The sequence below is a fragment of the Schistocerca serialis genome, chromosome 1, assembly GCF_023864345.2.
Source record: "Schistocerca serialis cubense isolate TAMUIC-IGC-003099 chromosome 1, iqSchSeri2.2, whole genome shotgun sequence".
In the NCBI taxonomy this organism is placed as follows: domain Eukaryota; kingdom Metazoa; phylum Arthropoda; class Insecta; order Orthoptera; family Acrididae; genus Schistocerca; species Schistocerca serialis.
Window position 1 is genome coordinate 801,966,552 of NC_064638.1, and position 19,946 is coordinate 801,986,497.

Genomic DNA, 19,946 nt, shown 5'->3' on the forward strand with positions numbered 1-19,946 from the left:
GATCTTGCTGGCCAGGGTAATTGACTTACACCTTCTAGAGCACGTTGGGTGGCACGGGATACATGCGGACGTGCATTGTCCTGTTGGAACAGCAAGTTCCCTTGCCGGTCTAGGAATGGTAGAACGATGGGTTCGATGACGGTTTGGATGTACCGTGCACTATTCAGTGTCCCCTCGACGATCACCAGTGGTGTACGGCCAGTGTAGGAGATCGCTCCCCACACCATGATGCCGGGTGTTGGCCCTGTGTGCCCCTCGGTCGTATGCAGTCCTGATTGTGGCGCTCACCTGCACGGCGCCAAACACGCATACGACCATCATTGGCACCAAGGCAGAAGCGACTCTCATCGCTGGAGACGACACGTGTCCATTCGTCCCTCCATTCACGCCCGTCGCGACACCACTGGAGGCGGGCTGCACGATGTTGGGGCGTGAGCGGAAGACGGCCTAACGGTGTGCGGGACCGTAGCCCAGCTTCATGGAGACGGTTGCGAATGGTCCTCGCCGATACCCCAGGAGCAACAGTGTCCCTAATTTGCTGGGAAGTGGCGGTGCGGTCCCCTACGGCACTGCGTAGGATCCTACGGTCTTGGCGTGCATCCGTGCGTCGCTGCGGTCCGGTCCCAGGTCGACGGGCACGTGCACCTTCCGCCGACCACTGGCGACAACATCGATGTACTGTGGAGACCTCACGCCCCACGTGTTGAGCAATTCGGCGGTACGTCCACCCGGCCTCCCGCATGCCCACTATACGCCCTCGCTCAAAGTCCGTCAACTGCACATACGGTTCACGTCCACGCTGTCGCGGCATGCTACCAGTGTTAAAGACTGCGATGGAGCTCCGTATGCCACGGCAAACTGACTGACACTGACGGCGGCGGTGCACAAATGCTGCGCAGCTAGCGCCATTCGACGGCCAATACCGCGGTTCCTGGTGTGTCCGCTGTGCCGTGCGTGTGATCATTGTTTGTACAGCCCTCTCGCAGTGTCCGGAGCAAGTATGGTGGGTCTGACACACCGGTGTCAATGTGTTCTTTTTTCCATTTCCAGGAGTGTGTATATATATATATATATATATATATATATATATATATATATATATATATATATATATTTCACGTAAAAGCTCGGCTGAAGGCCATATACTAGACTTTGCACAACTCAAGGCTTAAGGCCTGGATAACAAAGATTTCAAATGGAGCCAAATCTCCTTTTTAAAATTAGTTTTAAACAAATCAGTCTCGAAAGCTTAGTTTAAGAGGGCTGAAGGCCTTATTTTAAAATTAGACCAACTAAAGTAATAGGGGGCTGAAGGCCTCGCAGAGTACTTGAGACAAAAAATCACAATCTAAAAACAACAGAACAGTGGTGCTCAGAAGTGTTCCAAGGCTCGGCCTGAGGAGGTAACTCTAACATAAGTTTAGGTGAGACAGGCAGCCAAGAATAAGACTAAATAAACGGATGGCAACCCGACCGGATGGCAACCCGACCCAGGAACGGCTGAAGGACCGACCAACAACCTAATCAATTCCGCTGCGCCGACCAACGCCATGACAACGGAAAATATCAGCCGAGGACGAAGTTCCAGCATCACTACGTCTTCCCAATTGGCGTCTAAAAACAGCCAAGGCAGAATAACACCTCATAAGTATGAACAACACCATAGGCTGTCAAACTACACGCGGTACGGACAGCATCAACACGGCGAGGAAAAGCACACCGCGGAACACTACGCTAATGCCCTCGCGGCGGAGACTTCCTCGGTGCACTGTCCCAACCGACCGACGGCCTAATCCAGTACGCAGACAGCATTAACACAACTGCTCAGTCGAAATTGCATAAGCTAGACACAGGTCCACGAAAACACTTCCACAATAACTCGAACAATCGTAAAAGCAATCACTGTGGAACAACCAGGACGAATGACAAGTCGACACACACAGAAAACCCGAAGCGGTCGGCGACCAAATATACGTCGTCTGATTAGTCGACCGACCGAACGACCAACCAAGGTCGTCCCCACTCAAGTAATGTGTGTCAGCAACAGTCGGACGAGTCTTGGCTGCCCGAACCTCATTGCACCTCCATCCCGACTCAACTCCACGTCCGTTCGGAACTGGGAGACATGGCACCCCGGGAACACTGGCTGGGACCCAACCATGAAGACGTTAGACTTGCCCATTGGCCGCCAGACATCTCTGCACAAGGAAGGAACCGACCCACTTCCCGCAAGATGACCAACTGAGGAGGCCCAGAAACGGTCAAAGACCGAATACACGTCGCCCGATGAGATGACCGACCGAACGACCAACCACCGGTCGTTACCGCTCCAGTCTCCTTCCGTCGGACAGTGCTTGTGTGTTGCAAGCGGTCGGCGAGTACTCGCTGTCCGGACCTCACTGGTGCTTCGTCCCAACTCAGCTGCCTACAGACCACGAGCCGGAAATACTAACGATCGCTCCAGAGGTAGTACGACAATGCACTTATCGATAAGCGCTGCTGCTGCTACCACTCACGGACAAGCAAACTAGCAACTTAGTAACGCCAGTAAAACGAATAAAGAAAAAAAGGAGACAGCGGTACCGCAAAGACAAGCTATCAAGCAATAGACGGCACGAAGGCGAGCCGCGCACGGCTCAACTCCTTTGGACCTAGAGTGACAGCAATTTTTGCTCTGGTACACAGTATGGGACCAATACGGACAAAAAAAAAAAGGTTCAAATGTGTGTGAAATCTTATGGGACTTAACTGCTGAGGTCATCAGTCCCTAAGCTTACACACTACTTAACCTAAATTATCCTAAGGACAAACACACACACCCATGCCAGAGGGAGGACTCGAACCTCCGCCGGGACCAGCCATACAATACGGACCTGTCCTACCCATTCCACGAAAGCAGCAAAGTGTGTTTATAATTTTTCATCCCTCCAGTTTCGTACTCTCCTGTGATGCTCCGCACCAAGACTTGCTGGGTCAATGTAACGTAGTGGTTGGGGGTCGTAAACAAGAGCTGAATCAGGCACTACACCTGGGTGCCAGCGCCAGGACTACTGTGGGGAAGTTGCTGATAATACTGTGGTGCATCGCCAGAGCCCAGGCATTGGCGCAACAGCCGAGATTGTCTGAAATCAGTGGACTGACCCAAGTTGTGCTGTGTCGGAGTGAGTCTGCAGGATGGAGAAGAATCAGCAATATAGGCCTGAGCCGACGATGGGGACCAATGTGAACAGCAGCTGACAAGTTGTGGGGCAGTGCCGGTTCCTTGCACGGTGTGCTGGCCAGGCTTGTTTTACTCTGACTTGGCTGGCCCAAGGAGTTGCCGCTAGCAGGAGTGAGAGTTCGTACACCAAGGAAAACAAATGGCTCTAAGCACTATGGGACTTAACATCTGAGTTCATTAGTTCCATAGAGACTTAGAACTACTTAAACCTAACTAAAGGACATCGCACACATCCATGTCCGAGGCAGGATTCGAACCTGCGGCCGTATCAGCAGCGCGGTTCTGGACTGAAGCGCCTAAAACCGCTTTCTTTTCCTTCATAAGGGCCTGAGAGAGGGGTCGGGGGCAAAGAGGGCAGGGATCGTCTTCCGAGGCCTGGCCTCAATGTCCCGTTCCCGCTCTCCCAGAGCCAAGGAAAGGAAAGGGGTTCTATAGGATCTAGAGCACTTTATTGGATCAAATTCACTTATATATATATATATATATATAACGGGATCCTACTACCGCCACCAGAAGCTTCCGAGTCGTCTTCGCGTAATGAATGTAAGGGGGAGGGGGACTGACTTCCCCTAAACCGTTTGCTCTTGTGCCGCGAATCATTTTAAGTGTGCCTTCCAGTTCTCAGAACGCTCCAATGGGTAGGAGGATCCTCGAACAATGCGCCTAAATAGTTCGATAGTGGTGTGCACTGCAATGCATGGTGGCGGAACGCTTCTTGAGTCATTGTCAGGTGGACCCACAAGTCCAGAGCGTTTTCGGGAGCGGCTTGCAAAATGTAATACAACACTATGCCCTTCAGCCAGTTGACGGCGTTCGTTCTTGTAGTGGGAAAGTTACTGGTATCTGGGTGAAGGAGTTCGTCCGGCGTGACAGACTCTGACTATGGTTGCAACGGGAGCATACGTTGTACAAGATCTCAGCATCTGCCTGTCACCGCATATGTCAGGCGGTGCGGATCCGAATCGACGACGGCATAGTGCGGACACAAAGGGTCGTCTGTGAGATGGATGGAATGGAGGCGCTGGCGTGTGGCTAATTTCCCGTTCACCACCATATACCACAGGGACGAGCGTACGTGGGCAGGTATGGGGTGTGGACGGCTCGCCGCACCCTGGTACAGTGGATGGTTTGATGTTGTTCGGCGTTGTTACGGGGTTGTCGTGCCTGATAGATGCGGTGGTAATCTCTTGTGCTCGGTGTCCTCGTCGCCGGTAGATCCTCGGTCTTGTAACTCAGTTCGACCAGAATATCACGGATGTGGTCAAGAGACGGAGCTGCTCGGTCACAGCGGCCGGCCAAGGAAAACAAATCCTGGGAAAGAGTGTCATAGAGCCGAGAGCAGTATGGAGGCAGCGGCAGTGGACAGCACTGGCGAGCGCGCGACGAGGCCGGTTGTAATGCGGCGATCCAACAGCTGTGGTAGCCTTTTTTTTTTTCTTCTGGCGTCCAGAAGAAGGCAGCTCTTCGACAGGAGCAGCAATACAGAGATACACTGGCGAACATGAAGTGTAATGTGCTTTGGTGTTGTGTGTGTAGGGGGGGGGGGGGGGTGTGCGTGTGTGCTCCATAACTGTAACTGCCGGGCATTAGTGGTTTCATAGTTTTGACTGACCAAAATACGGTGTGGTGGTATATGTCAAGATAGGTGAAGTTGGCCTGCTTTGTTTATTGTTGTGAAGAAGCATTGCGGGGCATTAGAAATCTCGTTGTGCCACAACTGTATTTGGCTGTATTTACATGACGTGGCCATGATGCTGCCTGATTACCACTATTATATTGAATTTAAAAACACGGAGAGACCGTTGTCATATCATTGTGTATTAGCGATAAGTCATGACAGCTTTTGCTTGTTTATACATTTTCCTTGTAGATTCTTTAGTAGATTGTACATCCACGGAAATCATGTTGTCCAGTCTGTTGTCTGTCAGGAATACGGTGGAGGTCCTGCTAATAGTGGACCATAGATCATTCTACTGGGCCATTTTACTTGTTGCTGTTTTGTTTTTGGTGTCCTCTTGTAAAGCCATTAGCGGACACAGGCAAAATTGTTTTATCTGTTTAATGTATGCCTTTACCTCAGGAAAATTTTTTATTCTAATTTACTGTTGCACACTTTGAAAATCAGATTATGTTCTTACTGTGGGCAAAGGTTTTTGTATGACATTTGTTGTCTGAAGTTCTTTATTACAAGAGGTTGAGCAGAATGGTCCGCTGAATTCGTATGCACTCTGGTAATTTGAACTGTTGTTTAGTAAAACAAAGATTGATTAGAAGCCTACGTTTGCGCAAATCGTAGCCAAACACCACTCTTACTCAAATCCTACGCTACAACTTTAAATGAGTAGACACTCAATACAGAATTCTCACGATTCACAAACAGACAATTCTGTGTCGTCTACACCACATAGGATGAGTCTTGTCCTCGTGTAGATGAGTCACTTGTTTCCACCTGTGGTCGCCCTCCCTGCCGCCACAGTGTCACACTCCTCTGAGTCGAATGCCGTTGTCTGTGAAGCGTGTGAGTTCTGTATTGTGTGGCTTGATGGTTAAAGTTTAGCATACCTGAGGCGAAGTTCGGTAAGTCACCGTGGGAGCGCGCCATACCCAGATTGACTTACACGCCAGACCAACGATCGCTAACCTGCACCATGTATGGAAACTATTCTGGTACCCTATTCCACCTAGTGAATAAGTAGTAAGTTATACCAGCAAGATTTATTTCAGGTCATCCATGTGATGTAATACATCATACACCATGCTACCAAGTCAGGGAATAAGACGTTGCCGAATCTTCACAATTGGAGGGTAATGTATGATTCTCAAAAATGTTTTAAATAAACTTGCTTGTGTTATATATTCTCAAATTTGTAAAGAGTGTCTATTGAAACGATCTATACAAAACAACTTTCCTCCCACAGCAAAGTGTTTATGAGTGAAAGTAGATGAAAATTTAAACTGGAATAAGCACGTAAATGCAATGTGCAAGGAGGTATCAGGTTGTCTCCACGCCCTACAGAAATATAAAATGCTCTGATCTGGGAAATATACCTCTGCAAACACTTATACATCCATTTATTTATTACAGCGATGTTATCCTGCAAGGCTTTCCTCAGGAAAGCCCATGGCGCCTAGAACTGGTCATACATGCTTGTATTTGTTATATCTGCGATGTTCAACTCTCCGATCAAATTTCACACACCTATCGTGGCTGTGTGCAGATAAGCGCTTAGATTTCCATACCCCCGTCCTGTCTACCGTCTTATCAACGTACACTGCCCCCAGATCTCTCTTCGACCTTAACGCTTTTGTCTGAACAACATGGCAGAAACACCTGTTCCCATCAGAGAAAAATCCTTTCTGTCCCACTCCATCATTCAGCCATTTTCTCGAAGTCCTTCTATGTAACAGGAACATGACTCTGAAATAACCTCCCGGATAAGATTAGAGAACTGAATAACATCCCCAGCTTCAGAAATAATTAATGGCGTATCTACTAAATCAACAATAATGATTACCAATGTCCTTGTATGCACTCGTTATGCCTGTACATCCTTTTTTCCAACAATATCTTCCTCACTTCTCTGTATATTCTTAACTCTTTAAATTTTCTTGTCTTTCCTCAGGACAAAAAACATCTATTGTGTACGCTTATGAGTTCCTTTTATATCTGCCACCATCATTATTGTTGTTACTATCAGCCGGCCAGCGTGGCCGAGCGGTTCTGGGCGCTACAGTCTGGAACCGCACGACCACTACGGTCGCAGGTTCGAATCCTGCCTCGGGCATGGATGTGTGTGATGTCCTCAGGTTAGTTAGGTTTAAGTAGTTCTGAGTTCTAGGGGACTGATGACCTTAGAAGTTAAGTCCCATAGTGCTCAGAGCCATTTTTTTGTTACTATCATTATTTTTGTCGTTATTATTATTGTTACTATTATGGCTATTACTGACAGTACCAGTATTAATTTTATTAGTTCATAGTCAGCATTATTTAATCACGTTCTCACTACAGGGCACAAATTATTTTAATAGTATTTGTCATATTAAAATGATTATTTCTTAGGTAACAATTATGTTATTTACTTTTAATCAACTGAGTCCAAAGAACACTAAAGTAGAATATAATAAATAACAGAAGGTTTCTCACTTTATGAGTCCTATGTTGAGCAACCAGAATGGCACGGTTATTATTCGGTGGAAACAAGTCTTCAATGTCACAGCGTTCGCTCAGCTTACTGAAGACCAACAAGTGTTAAGAATCCTGTCACAACATTCATAAGTGATACCCCACTTCTCAAATTATTCTTGCACCTTGTCACCACTGTTCTCAACCTGTTGAGGATTTCCCAGATCCCATATTGGAGATGGCAGCCCGATGGTAGCGTCTCTTTTGCTATCAGTAATCCTCCAGGAGATTTCTGCTTAACTAGGAATTAGTGCAATTGCAAGCAGGAAACTTCTTCTGTATTTCAGCCATGATGGATAAGTGTGACTTCCGAATAATAAAGCCGGCCGGTGTGGCCGAGCGGTTGTAGGCGCTTCAGTCTCGAACCTCGCGACCGCTACTTTCGCAGGTTCGAATCCTGCCTCGGGCATGGATGTGTGTGATGTCCTTAGGTTAGTTAGGTTTAAGTAGTTCGAAGTTCTAGGGGACTGATAACCTCAGATGTTACGTCCCATAGTGCTCAGAGCCATTTGAACCTTTTTTTGAACCGAATAATAGACGTCTTGGATCAGTTTCTTGCTTCTTCTTTTCATTCTCTGCTGCTGTCTATTTTCTTACATCTAGAAGTGCTACTTCCGAGAGTGGAAATATCTTGTCGACTGTGGTTGTTCATAGGCACTACGATGTAAAAAAGGTACTGTATGTGTGAAACAATGGAATAGAGGACTTCATGACCATAATCAGATCAGGTTACATAAATAATTAAAATATATTGTATTTTCAAGAAGCAACTGTAATACGAAAATAGCCAAAAAATGTAAGGAACATGGTCGCCAGGTCAGTGATAAAAAGATGTAATGCAAAGTGGCGCAACGTAATTGGAAATTTGTGGTAAGGACTATGGGACCAAACTGCTGAGGTCATTGGTCCCTAGGCTTACGCACTGCTTAATCTAACGTAAATTAACTTACACTAAGGACAACACACACCCATGTCCGAGGGAAGACTCGAACCTCCGACGGGGGGAGCCGCGCGAACCGTGACGAGACGCCTGAGATCGCACTGTGTCGTAGCGTGATTAATAGAATTGTTCCTGTAGATTAGCAAATAATGAAATGCATTGATTGGAAAAACTGCAATTAGAGAACACTCCGTCAAGAAGGAATTTCGCCAAATAAAAAGAAGAGCGCCGATATTTTCTCAAAACCCTACTGCCGCTTCCTGTTGTCCGCATGGCTGAATGTAACAAAATTAAAAGAGGATGCGCAGAAGAAAGAGAAAAGGGACGCGGAGGATGCAGCCGGCTGTGGTGAAGTGCATCGCGGGTGTCGGTGGCGAGGTGGGCAGCGCCGCGGAACACAGCCGACAGCCGGCCGCTGCCGGCTCGTTAGCGGCCGCACCGCTGTTAATTGTAGAGCCCGGCCGCGGCCGGTGGCTGTCTCTGGGCAGCGCGCGGCCTCAATGCGAGTCAGCAGCCCAGCCGCAATCCCGCGGAACTGCTTACCTCGCCACTCGGCCCGGCTCTCCGGCGCGCCGCGCGCCACCCTTATAGACTTTTCCAGGAGTTGGATTGAAGGTTGTGACGACCAAATTAATGTTGGCATTCAGTTTTCCTCCCGACTCGAGGACTTCTCCTTCTCCTCTCTAGTTTTCTTGTGCTAATGCGAACCCGAGCGCGCGTCTTGTTCGCCAAGTGAGGAGCAGTGGAGGGAAAGCAGCGGAAGAAAGAGGCTTCGAGACTGGAAGACGGGAAAGGAAGCAGACAAGGAGAGAGGCCAAGCGAAGGAGAAGACAGCTCCGTGGCCGCTTAGCGGCGGCTCTCTCGCAGCATTGTAGGGCGCCAGATCCGCCCAACAGCACTGAGGCCACATCCGGTGCGTCCAAAAGCCTCAAATGACGGTGCAGTCGGACACAAGGAAAATGACACAAAACAGAGCTGATTCTTTGTTGCCAGTTGATCGCTGCCGTAGCCATTGTAGAGCCCGGCTGCTCTCTCTCTCTTCTCTCTCTCTCTCTCCCTCTCCCTCTCTCTTTCTCTCTCTCTCTCTCCCTCTCTCTCTCTCTCTCTCACACACACACACACACACACACACACACACACACACACACACAAAAGTGAATTGGTAACATAGTCGGTTGTAAGGATCGTTTTGATGAGAAGTGTTTGAAGAAATGTCAATGGTTGAAATGGCTCTAAGCTCTATGGAACTTAACATCTGAGGTCATCAGTCCCCGAGACATAGAACTACTTAAACCTAACTAACCTAAGGACATCACACACATCAATGCCCGAGGCAGGATTCGAACCTGCGACCGTAGCAGCAGCGCGGTTCCGGACTGAAACGCCTAAAGCCACTCCGCCACAGCGGCCGGCAAGAAATGTGAAGATCGGAGTATTGTTTTGGTGGGCAGCCGCTTGGTGGACAAGTCTATTGATACTCATATCTCCAGAAACATTAGTGTAGACACGTTCTTTTGCGTTGTGGTGTGGTGTGTTTGATTTCAGCCCAGCAAATCACTAAGAAATGTACAATCTGTCCATAAAGTAAGTAACTATTTCTTGTTTGCAGTAACTTAAGATTTTCTTTTCATTGCAGGTTGATCACTGAACAGTTGGTCAATCGGTTGGTTGATTCAGGGGAGGGGACCAAACAGCGAGGTCATCGGCCCCATCGGATTAGTGAAGGAATGCGGCCGTTCCCTTTTAAAGGAAACATTCCAGCATTTGCCCAAAGCGATTTAGCAGAGTCGCGGAAAACCTAACTGAGGATGGTCATCCTCCCGAATATGAGTCCAGTGTGCTAACGATTGCGCAACCTCGCTCGGCCACTGAGCAGTATGTTTGTGATTCCTAAACGTACTGCCATTGTTACATGGGGCTACAGAGTTTTCTGTACGATGAGCTTCGACGACGGTTTCAACTGGAATTTAGGAAGGATACACCAACGAACAGAAGCACATGGAAACTGTCGAATGAGTTTCACTGAACAGAAATTGTTGCTGACGAGTCTGGATCAGGTCGACCTTCCAGAAGCGCAGCTGACACTGGCACCATACGGGAGTCAACTGAACAGAGTCCTAAATCTGTATGGTGTGTTTCACGTCAGTTGCCAATTCAAAAATCAACAGTGTTCAAAGTGCTGAAATTCACCTTAAAGAAGCGATCATATCATTTGCAAGTGTTATTCCAACTCCATGATGAAGACTCAGTGGAATGCTAGGCGATGTACATAAATTTGTCGGAGTTGCGGCAACTGAAGATTTAATGTAACATATGTTGTTTAGTGATGAGGTAACCTTCCATACAAGTGGGCACATCAACTGGCATAACTGTCACATTTGGTTCGACACACCTCCAACTGTGTTTTTTGAGCATTTCTTGGTCAGTCCAAAGAAAAATGTGTGTATTAAGGTGATACATATCAAAAGGTTTCCGACGTGATAATGACTGGGAATCAACAGACTTTGAAAGCACAGTGACAGTTGGAAATAGACGCATAGGACATTCCATTTCAGAAGTCGTGAGGGAATTCAATATTTCGCGATCCACGGTGTCGGGCATGGATGTGTGTGACGTCCTTAGGTTAGTTAGGTGTAAGTAGTTCTAAGTTCTAGGGGACTGATGACCTCAGATATTAAAACTCATAGTGCTCAGAGCCACTTGAAGCACTTGAACCACTTGAACCGATTCACTGTGTCAAGAGTGTGCCGAGAATACCACATTTCATGCATTACCCCTCACCATGGACAACGCTGTGACCAACGGTCTTCACTTAACGACATGAGCAGCGGCATTTACATAGAGTTGTCAGTACTAACAGTCAAGCAACAGTATATGAAATAATCGCTGAGATCAATGTGGGACGTACATCGAAAATATTCGTTAGGGCAGTACGGCGAAATTTAGCGTTAGCGGCCAATCGCAGCATATGATCGAAGCGAGTGCCTTTGCTAACAGCACGACATTGCCTCCATCCCTAGGCTCGAGATCATATCGGTTGGACCCTAGGCGACTTGAGGCAACGGCCTTGCCGCAGTGGATACACCGGTTCCCGTGAGACCACCGAAGTTAAGCGCTGTCGGGCGTGGTCGGCACTTGGATGAGTGACCATCCAGGCCACCATGCGCTGTTGCCATTTTTCGGGGTGCACTCAGCCTCGTAATGCCAGTTGAGGAGCTACTCGGCGGAATAGTAGCGGCTTCGGTCAAGAATACCATCATAACGACCGGGAGAGTGGTGTGCTGACCCCACGCCCCTCCTATCCACATCCTCCACTGAGGATGACACGGCGGTCGGATGCTCCCGGTAGGCCACTCGTGGCCTGAAGACGGAGTTCTAGGCGACTTGAAAACCGTGACCTGGTCAGGTGAGTTCAATTTCAACTGGTAAGAGCTGATGATAAGGTTCGAGTGTGGCGCAGGCCCTGCATAGCCACGAACCCAAGTTGTCAACAAGGCACTGTGCAAGCTGCTGGTGGCTCCATAATGGTGTGGGCTGTGTTTACATGGAATGTGCTGAGTCCTCTGGATGTTCGGCTGCTTCGAGATCGTTTGCAGCCATTTAAGGACATTATGCCCCAAACACTGATAAAATTTTTAAGGGTGACAATGCGTCATGTCACCGATCACAGTTGTTGGCATTTGGTTTGAAGAACCTTGTTGACAATTCGAGCGAATGGTTTGCCACCCAATGCCCGATATGAATCCCATCGCAAATTTATGGGGCATAATAAAAGGTAATTTCGTCCAGTAAACACTTTTTTCAATTATGGACAACTTTAGAGGCAACATAGCTCAATATTTCTGCAGGAGACTTCCAATGACTTCTTGAGTTCATGCCACGTCGAGATCCTGCGCTACGCCGATCGAAAGGAGTTCCGACACGATATTAAGAGATATCCCATGACTTCTGTCACTTCTTTGTAGATCAGCTTCCTCGCTGCTCACCAGCGCCAATGTCTGATCCTGGCCGAAGTCTGAGCTAGCACAAATGCAGTATATTAATTATGGCACTGGTACCCTCTTGATTTATCAGTAGATATGTAAGTAGTCCACAGAGGCAACCTCGCCCATTGTGGAGAGCTGAGCGCCATCCAGCCCACTAGAAGTGCGGGTCTGCTATCCACCGTAAAGGTCAAGTTACCCCAGACCTCTACAAGTGAAAAACAGATCAGGCGAGCGTTGCGCTATCGACCAAGAGTGAATCAAGTGAGTGATGAAAGTAACAAGGTGGCACCTAAGCCTTACGGCCTTTCTGTCTTACGCAGGTAGCACTTCCAACAGGATTCGTCGCATTCCACAGAATCACGCTGTGAAGAGTATTTTTGGACTTACGTCTAAGATTAAGGCCTATTTAACAACTGTAAAAGATCATCTTGGTCTACGAAACGCGAAGTCTTGCGTCTACCGTATCCGTGGTAACTGTAATACGTTAGGTGGTTTTAGAACATCGAGCGGGATGGCCGACCGGTTCTCGGCGCTACAGTCTGGAACCGCACGACCGCTACGGTCGCAGGTTTGAACCTGCCTGGGGCATGGGTGTGTGTGATGTCCTTAGGTTAGCTAGGTTTAAGTAGTTCTAAGTTCTAGGGGACTGATGACCTCAGAAGTTAAGTCCCATAGTGCTCAGAGCCATTTGAACCATTTTTTGATATTAAAATAGCTAGTTACATGAATACAGATGGAGGTGTTTGCCTAAATTCTGTTTGGAATTCTGCTGTCTCCCTGGTCAAACCACAGATGCGCACATGACGAAATTTCAGCGGTTGTTGAAGTCAGCACCCTGTTGCGTTCACACACATTGGCAATATTTCCAAGCCTCTTTCTAATCTATGCGAGCTATGACTTGTGGTGACCAGAGACAAATTTATACAGCTGTGGCTACGGTATCCAACAGTGAACATCTAGGGCAGCTCTACAGTTGTTTCTCAGCATCGAATTGGCGAGTGTCCGCTGTTATATTCTATGATCGTTGACGGGTGCCCATGTCGCCAACATGACGATCGAGGTATCCACGGTACGCTTTAGACACGATGGATCTTGACGCGTCCATCAACGGAACTACACCGGAGTGTCCCGTGCGTCGCTCACTGGCGACGAGGCTGCGACCAAATGCGCAGATATCGCTTCGTGTCGCCCAGAATGCGTCGGGCTCTCCGCCGGTAGCCAGCACGGTGTGGCAACCTTCTGCTCTCGTTAGACCTCTATCTGTTACATTCGCCACTTTTGACAGGAGTGCACCCTCCGTCTATACATACATTGCTCTTGAAAGCAAAGAAAGGAAAGAAAGTTAAGTTCTAACGTCAGGTCGAAGACGAGGTTATTAGAGACGGACCTCAAGCTCGTAGACGGGAAGAGTGTGGACATAGGAAGTATCCCGGGTTTTGCCTTAAACTGTTTAGGGGAAACCGGAAAACTTAAATGCGGATGATCCGGCGGAACAATAGGACTAAAGTTAGCACTGCACTGGTTTATATACTCCTCTTACAAATTAATTATGACAATGCACAAATGTATTAAAAATTATAGTTACCAAAAAAAAAAAAATTAAAAAACGAACGAAATCCTTAACATGATTTTTTAAAAGGTAATAGATGTTAAATATGAAAGCTTCTACTAACTTAAGGAAAGAAAATCAAATAACAGAATAATTTTATTAGGAGCCAGTGTATTATCTCTCTCGGTTCTTGTGGTACGTCTTCAAGCGATATTCTATTAGTTCAGATTCTTTCTTTCTGAATCAACTTTTTCGTTCAGGACACGGGCTGCTGGGTCACGAATACTTTCCAATCATCACTAATTTTACCACTGGTCATTGCAATGCTTTTTGTTTTCAATATTAAACAGCACTCTTACACTGCGGGCTGACTGATATCCAAAACATCACATCCCCGCTTTTTGGGTGGCGTGGATCACTCTATGTCTGTAGATAACAATGATTGAGTACGGTTTAATATCCCGTCGACAGTGAAGTGATGTGAAACGGAACGCAAGCTGGGATTTGACAAAAACGCCGGCGAAGTCTTTTTAGAGGAACTGTCCAGCCATTTGCCTTACGTAATTTATAGAAATCACAGGGAACATAAAATTGGGATGGACATATAGAGATTCGCGATAGTAAATACCGTGTTAATGGACAGAAACGCTGAAGTAGCTACTAGATATGGGTAAAATGCATATAACTGACTGAACCACTTGGATTCCGAATAAAAATCTTTATTAAATCTGAATTAGGTATGTTAAACTAGACCAAATATATTTTTACATTAATAATGCAACACTTTATATTGGTTACCATGGCTATCACACGCTTATTTCTTACTCTTCTATTTGTTCACCTCCTCATCCCCCTCTCTTTTTCTATCTCTTCCTGCCCCCTCTTTCTGACCATCTCATTCTGCTCCCTCTCTCTGTTCTCTCTTCCTGCCTCCTCTCTCTGCCACTCTCCTTTTCTTTCCTCCACCCTCCACTCTCTGTCCATCTGCTCCTCCCTCCTCTCTATGCCCACCTGCTTCTCTCCATTCTCTCTGTCCGTGTACTCCTGCCCCTCTGCCGTCTACTCCTCCATCTCATCCTCTTCCCTTTCTCTGTCCATCCCCTCCTTCCTCCTCTCTGTCTGTCCATGTCCTCATTCTCCCTTTTTTTCCATGTCCTTCTTTCTCCTCCTCTCTCCACTTTATCACCCCAAGAGCAAAAGAAGGTTGCTGCTTGCTGTCTCAGATAGTAAATAATGTATATTCCGAGTTTGGCTGAAATCGGTCCAGGGGCTTAAAATGAGACGTGGAACATACATACATACATACATACATCCACCTTTATAATAGGTACGAATTTATAGATTACAGCTGTTATCACGTGAAGGAACGAATCAGTTAAAGCATTTCCTGGGAAATTTCGATGTCTAATTTTCGTCGCGACATAGCATTCCTAGAAAACAGGTGCTAGTGAGGTCAGTTGGGCATTCACACAAAAACATTCAGTACTACAAGTACACAGCTCCCGATTGTCACTCGATCTTTACTGAGAATGAGAGACGAGTACAGAAAAGTCGAAAATGACTTTACAGTTATGGTGCAGTGTTTATCAGTATACCCCAGTTTCGTCAAACAATAGAATTCCCACGTATAAAGCAGCTTCAGACGCTCTGTTACTTTACAAATGAGTTAACGTGTTAAATAGTTGACCTTAAGAGAAAAATTTTCAGAGAAGGTTTGAAACGATGCTTAGAGGTTGTTGGTAGCCGATAAGTGCTCTCATTTTGAAACACTAGATCAATATAGTCTGGTAATGTGCATTCCATTTCATGCAAAAGCAATATTTTCACGTATCTGAATGTCATGACGTAATATCTGCTGAACTACAAATTGTCCGATGATACAGCTTTGTTTGCAGGTGCTTTCAGTGATGTATGTGGGTACTGTCTGCAAACTGTTTAGCGAATACAGTCAGCAGGAAAGAAGTATTAAATTAAAATGTCATGCCTGATGCTGCAGTTTTAGTGCATGAACATAAGAAATGCAGTAAGCGATAAACTTTTTTTTCTTTTCATCATTTTGTGGAGGAGTCAGCGAGAAAAGGTTTCCTAAAGCTTTGACATTATGCTTACAGTTTGTTGCAAGACACTAAGTACTCATATTCTCAAATACTGGAAGAGTATAATCTGGGTATTTGCTTGCAGTGGATTACGTCGCCTCAAGACAAACACTCTATTTTTTATTGTAACATCTGTCGTATTGTGCTAACATTAGGTTACACACACATCAAAAGAAGTTTTGGATCACCCCGTTTCCCAGAGCTCCTGAAGACAGACGTTGGCTGTGGGTGTTATATCACAGACACAGTCCCCTTGACTATTCAGAGATATCACTAAACCCGCCAAAAGATGTAAACAACTATGCATGAGCAGCTCCTATTAGACGGAGAGCCGATCAGTTCCAGTCATTCCACCAGGAAGAAGGTACACGCGTCGTGTTGTCTGTAGTTCAACCATGCCTAGACGGTCAATACCGCGGTTCGATCGCGTCCGCATTGTTACTTTGTGCCAGGAAAGGCTCTCAACAATAGTAGTGTCCAGGCGTCTCGGAGTGAACCAAAGCGATGTTTTTCGGACATGGAGGAGATACAGAGACAGGAACTGACGATGAAATGCCTCGCTCAGGCCACCCAAGGGCTACTACTGCAGTGGATGAACGCTACCTACCCATTATGGCTCGGAGGAACCCTGACAGCAACGCTACCATGTTGAATAATGCTTTTCGTGCAGCCACAGGACGTCGTGTTACGACTCAAACTGTGCACAATGCGCTGCATGATGCGCAACTTCACTCCCAACGTCCATAGTCTTTGCAACCAGGACACCATGCAGCGCCGTACAGATGGGCCCAACAACATGCCGAATGGACTGCTCAAAACTGGCACCACTTTCTCTTCACGGATAAGTGTCGCATATGCCTTCAACCAGACAATCGTCGGAGACGTGTTTGGAGGCAACCCGGTCAGGCTGAACGCTTTAGACACACTGTCCAGCGAGTGCAGCAAGGTGGAGTTTTCCTGCTGTTATGGGGTGGCATTATGTGGGGCCGACGTACGCCGCTGGTGGTCACGGAAGGCGCAATAATAGCTGTACGATACGTGAATGCCATCTTCTGATCGATAGTGCAACAATATCTGCAACATATTGGCGAGGCATTCGTCTTCATGGACGACAATTCGCGCCATCGAGGTGCACATCTTGTGAATGACTTCCTTCAGGATAACGACAAGCTCGACTACAGTGGCCAGCATGTTCTCCAGACATGAACCCTATCGAACAAGCCTGAGATAGATTGAAAAGGACTGTTTATGGCCGATGTGACCCACCAACCACTCTAAGGGATCTACGCCGAATCGCTGTTAAGGAGTGGGACAATCTAGACCAACAGTGCCGTGATGAACTTGTGGATAGTTTGCCGCGACTAATATAGGCATGCATCAATGCAAGAGGACGTGCTACTGGGTATTAGAGGTACTGGTGTGTACAGCAATCTGGACCACATCGTTTGAAGGCCTCGCTGTATGGTGGTACAACATACAATATGTGTTTTTCATGAGCAGTAAAAAGGGCGGTAATGATGTTTTTGTTGGTCTCTATTCCAATTTTCTGTACAGGTTCCGGAACTTTCGGAACCGAGGTGATGCCAAACTTTTTTTGATGTGTGTACTTCCTAATGAGCAGATTATGATGGCTTTTATAATTTTTAAAGTCAGCCAATAATCATGCGAAATATTGAAAATCAAATTTTAGTTGCTACTAGAAGTCGTTAAAAGAACAGCCTTTAAATGAGGTTCGATTCCGGGTTCCGGGATGGCCGCTTAGCATTGTAGAGCAGTGGTTCTCAAACTTTGGGGTGTGAGCCACAGGAAGGGGGGGGGGGGGATGGTGGGAGTGTTGGCGAACGAGACGGGGACGGGCGAATGGCGTACAAGGGGGAAGAGGTATATTAGAAAAAGCTTAGTGACAAAAAGTTTATATTTTCCTTCAAACAAAGAAGATGCTGTTTATCTAGATCGACTTTCGTTCGACATCGGTGTTACGCCAAACGCGTTCGACGAATATTTTTAGTGATCACATTTTTAGCATATTTTGAAATGATCGTGCGAGCTGGGCCGCGTGTCCGTCGGCGAAATGCCGTTTGTCGGCTGCACTGTATGTTCGTAACTGCCCCGTGCAGCGTAAACTTTGGCTCGTGTATCTAGACACCACCTTACTGTCTTTCAGACACAGCGAGACAAACTTGACTGCGGTATGAAACAGTTCCTGGTTAGTAGCTGACATAAAGGCACCCGTAGTCCATCAGCTAACGGTTCAAGGGAGATATTCCAAAGGCGAAAACGAGAAGGTACGATAACATCTATTTATTGCCAGGCTTCACGAAAAGTGCAATCAATGTTGCAGAAAATCCGCACTGTGCAATTTGTTTAACCATTTTAGCTGCTGATAGCATTAAGCCCAACAAATTAAAGAGACATCTTGAAACCAAACATCCTGAATTAACGGGAAATAAAAAGAATTTTTTGTCAGGAAGCTAAATGTGTTATTGTCTACCGAGAAGAACTTTGCTAAAAGTGACGAATGTGACATCTACAGCACTTTTGCCTATTATCAGATTTAAGTTACAAAGATCAGTAGCATGAATGAGCTTGCTAAGAAACTACACATTATTTCAAGGACTTTGGTTTTACCAGCTGCGACTGAAATAGCTTCAATAATGCCTGGTGACGCGCTTGCTCAACAGTTGAGAAGAATTCCTGTCTCTAATGACGTAGAAGAATTTTCGACATTTCTGACGGTTTACTCGAGCAGTAAGTCAATAAATTGTGTAACAACTGTTTTGCACATCAATTGAACGAAGCGACTGATATAAATAAAAATGCTCATTTGATTGCTTATTCTCGTGTCGTTGATGAGCTTAATGTTCGTCTCTGTGAGACGCTACTGAAAACAGTTACAGCTCAAAGCCATTTTGACATGATCAATACTTTTTTTTATTCTGAACCGGTTATCATGGAATAGGTTGCATTGGAGTATACACAGATTGAGATCGCTCAGCGTCTGTAATTTATGGTAGACTGCAAGTGAAAGTTAAAACTGTAGCTTCTGATGCAGTATGGACTCACCGCATGATACACTGGGAGGCTCTGGACGCCAAAGAACTTGGCAAACTTCATTTAGCATTGGAAACGGTTATAACAATAGTTAATATTGCTAAGGCAAAATCTATATAATCATGGTTTTTAAAGTTCTGTGTGAAGCGAGCACACTCAGTTGCACTTTTCTAGTAATACCCGATGGCTTTCAATGAGTAAAGCACTAAAAAGACATGCTTGAACTGAGGAATGAGGTATTCTGTTTCTTAAAGGAGAAAACTCACTCTCTGACTGTTTCAGCAACGGAGATTTTCTGTTGAAAACGGTTTACCTCACTGACATTTTTGAAAAACTAAATATTCTTAACACTTCACTCCAAGGTAATCAGGCAGCTTTAGTACCTTGAAAAAGTGAAGGCATTCATAAGGAAACTAGAGCTGTGGCAAAACTGAATGGAAAGTGACATGCTAAATATGTTCTCCACTCTTAGTGACACTGTTACAACACAAATAACCCGATAATAGCATGCAACACCCAAGGATCACTTCGAAAAGTATTTCAGAGACGAGCTTGATAAATTTAATTGGATTAAAAATCCATTCAAAATTGCTCTTGAATCATAATGTCTAAATATAAAACAGAAAAAAAACATCGAATTCACTTGTGACATTTCACTAAAGAGTAAATTTAATGATGTGTCTTTGTTGGAGTTTTGTATACATATTAGCAATTAATTCCCAAATCTGAGCCAAAAACCACTGAAGAATAATTCCTTTTGCAACAACATACTTGTGCGAGACTGACTGTTCAGCTATGGCAGCTATGAAGCTAAATGTAAACAAAGAACTTCAAGTGGTTGTGTCTGCCATTGCACTACGTCATGAGTAACTTTCTTCTCGAAAGCAAGCTCATTCATGCTACTGATCTTTGTAACTTAAA

General features: G+C 46.0%; 1 protein-coding gene and 1 pseudogene across 1 annotated transcript in view; one reads left to right on the plus strand and one right to left on the minus strand.

Moving 5' to 3' along the window:
* The window catches only part of LOC126435139 (neuronal acetylcholine receptor subunit alpha-7-like), a 615,709-nt gene that overhangs the window by 380,013 nt on the left and 215,750 nt on the right, over nucleotides 1-19,946 (minus strand). The window lies entirely within an intron of this gene.
* Nucleotides 11,401-11,518, plus strand: LOC126429958 (5S ribosomal RNA; annotated as a pseudogene).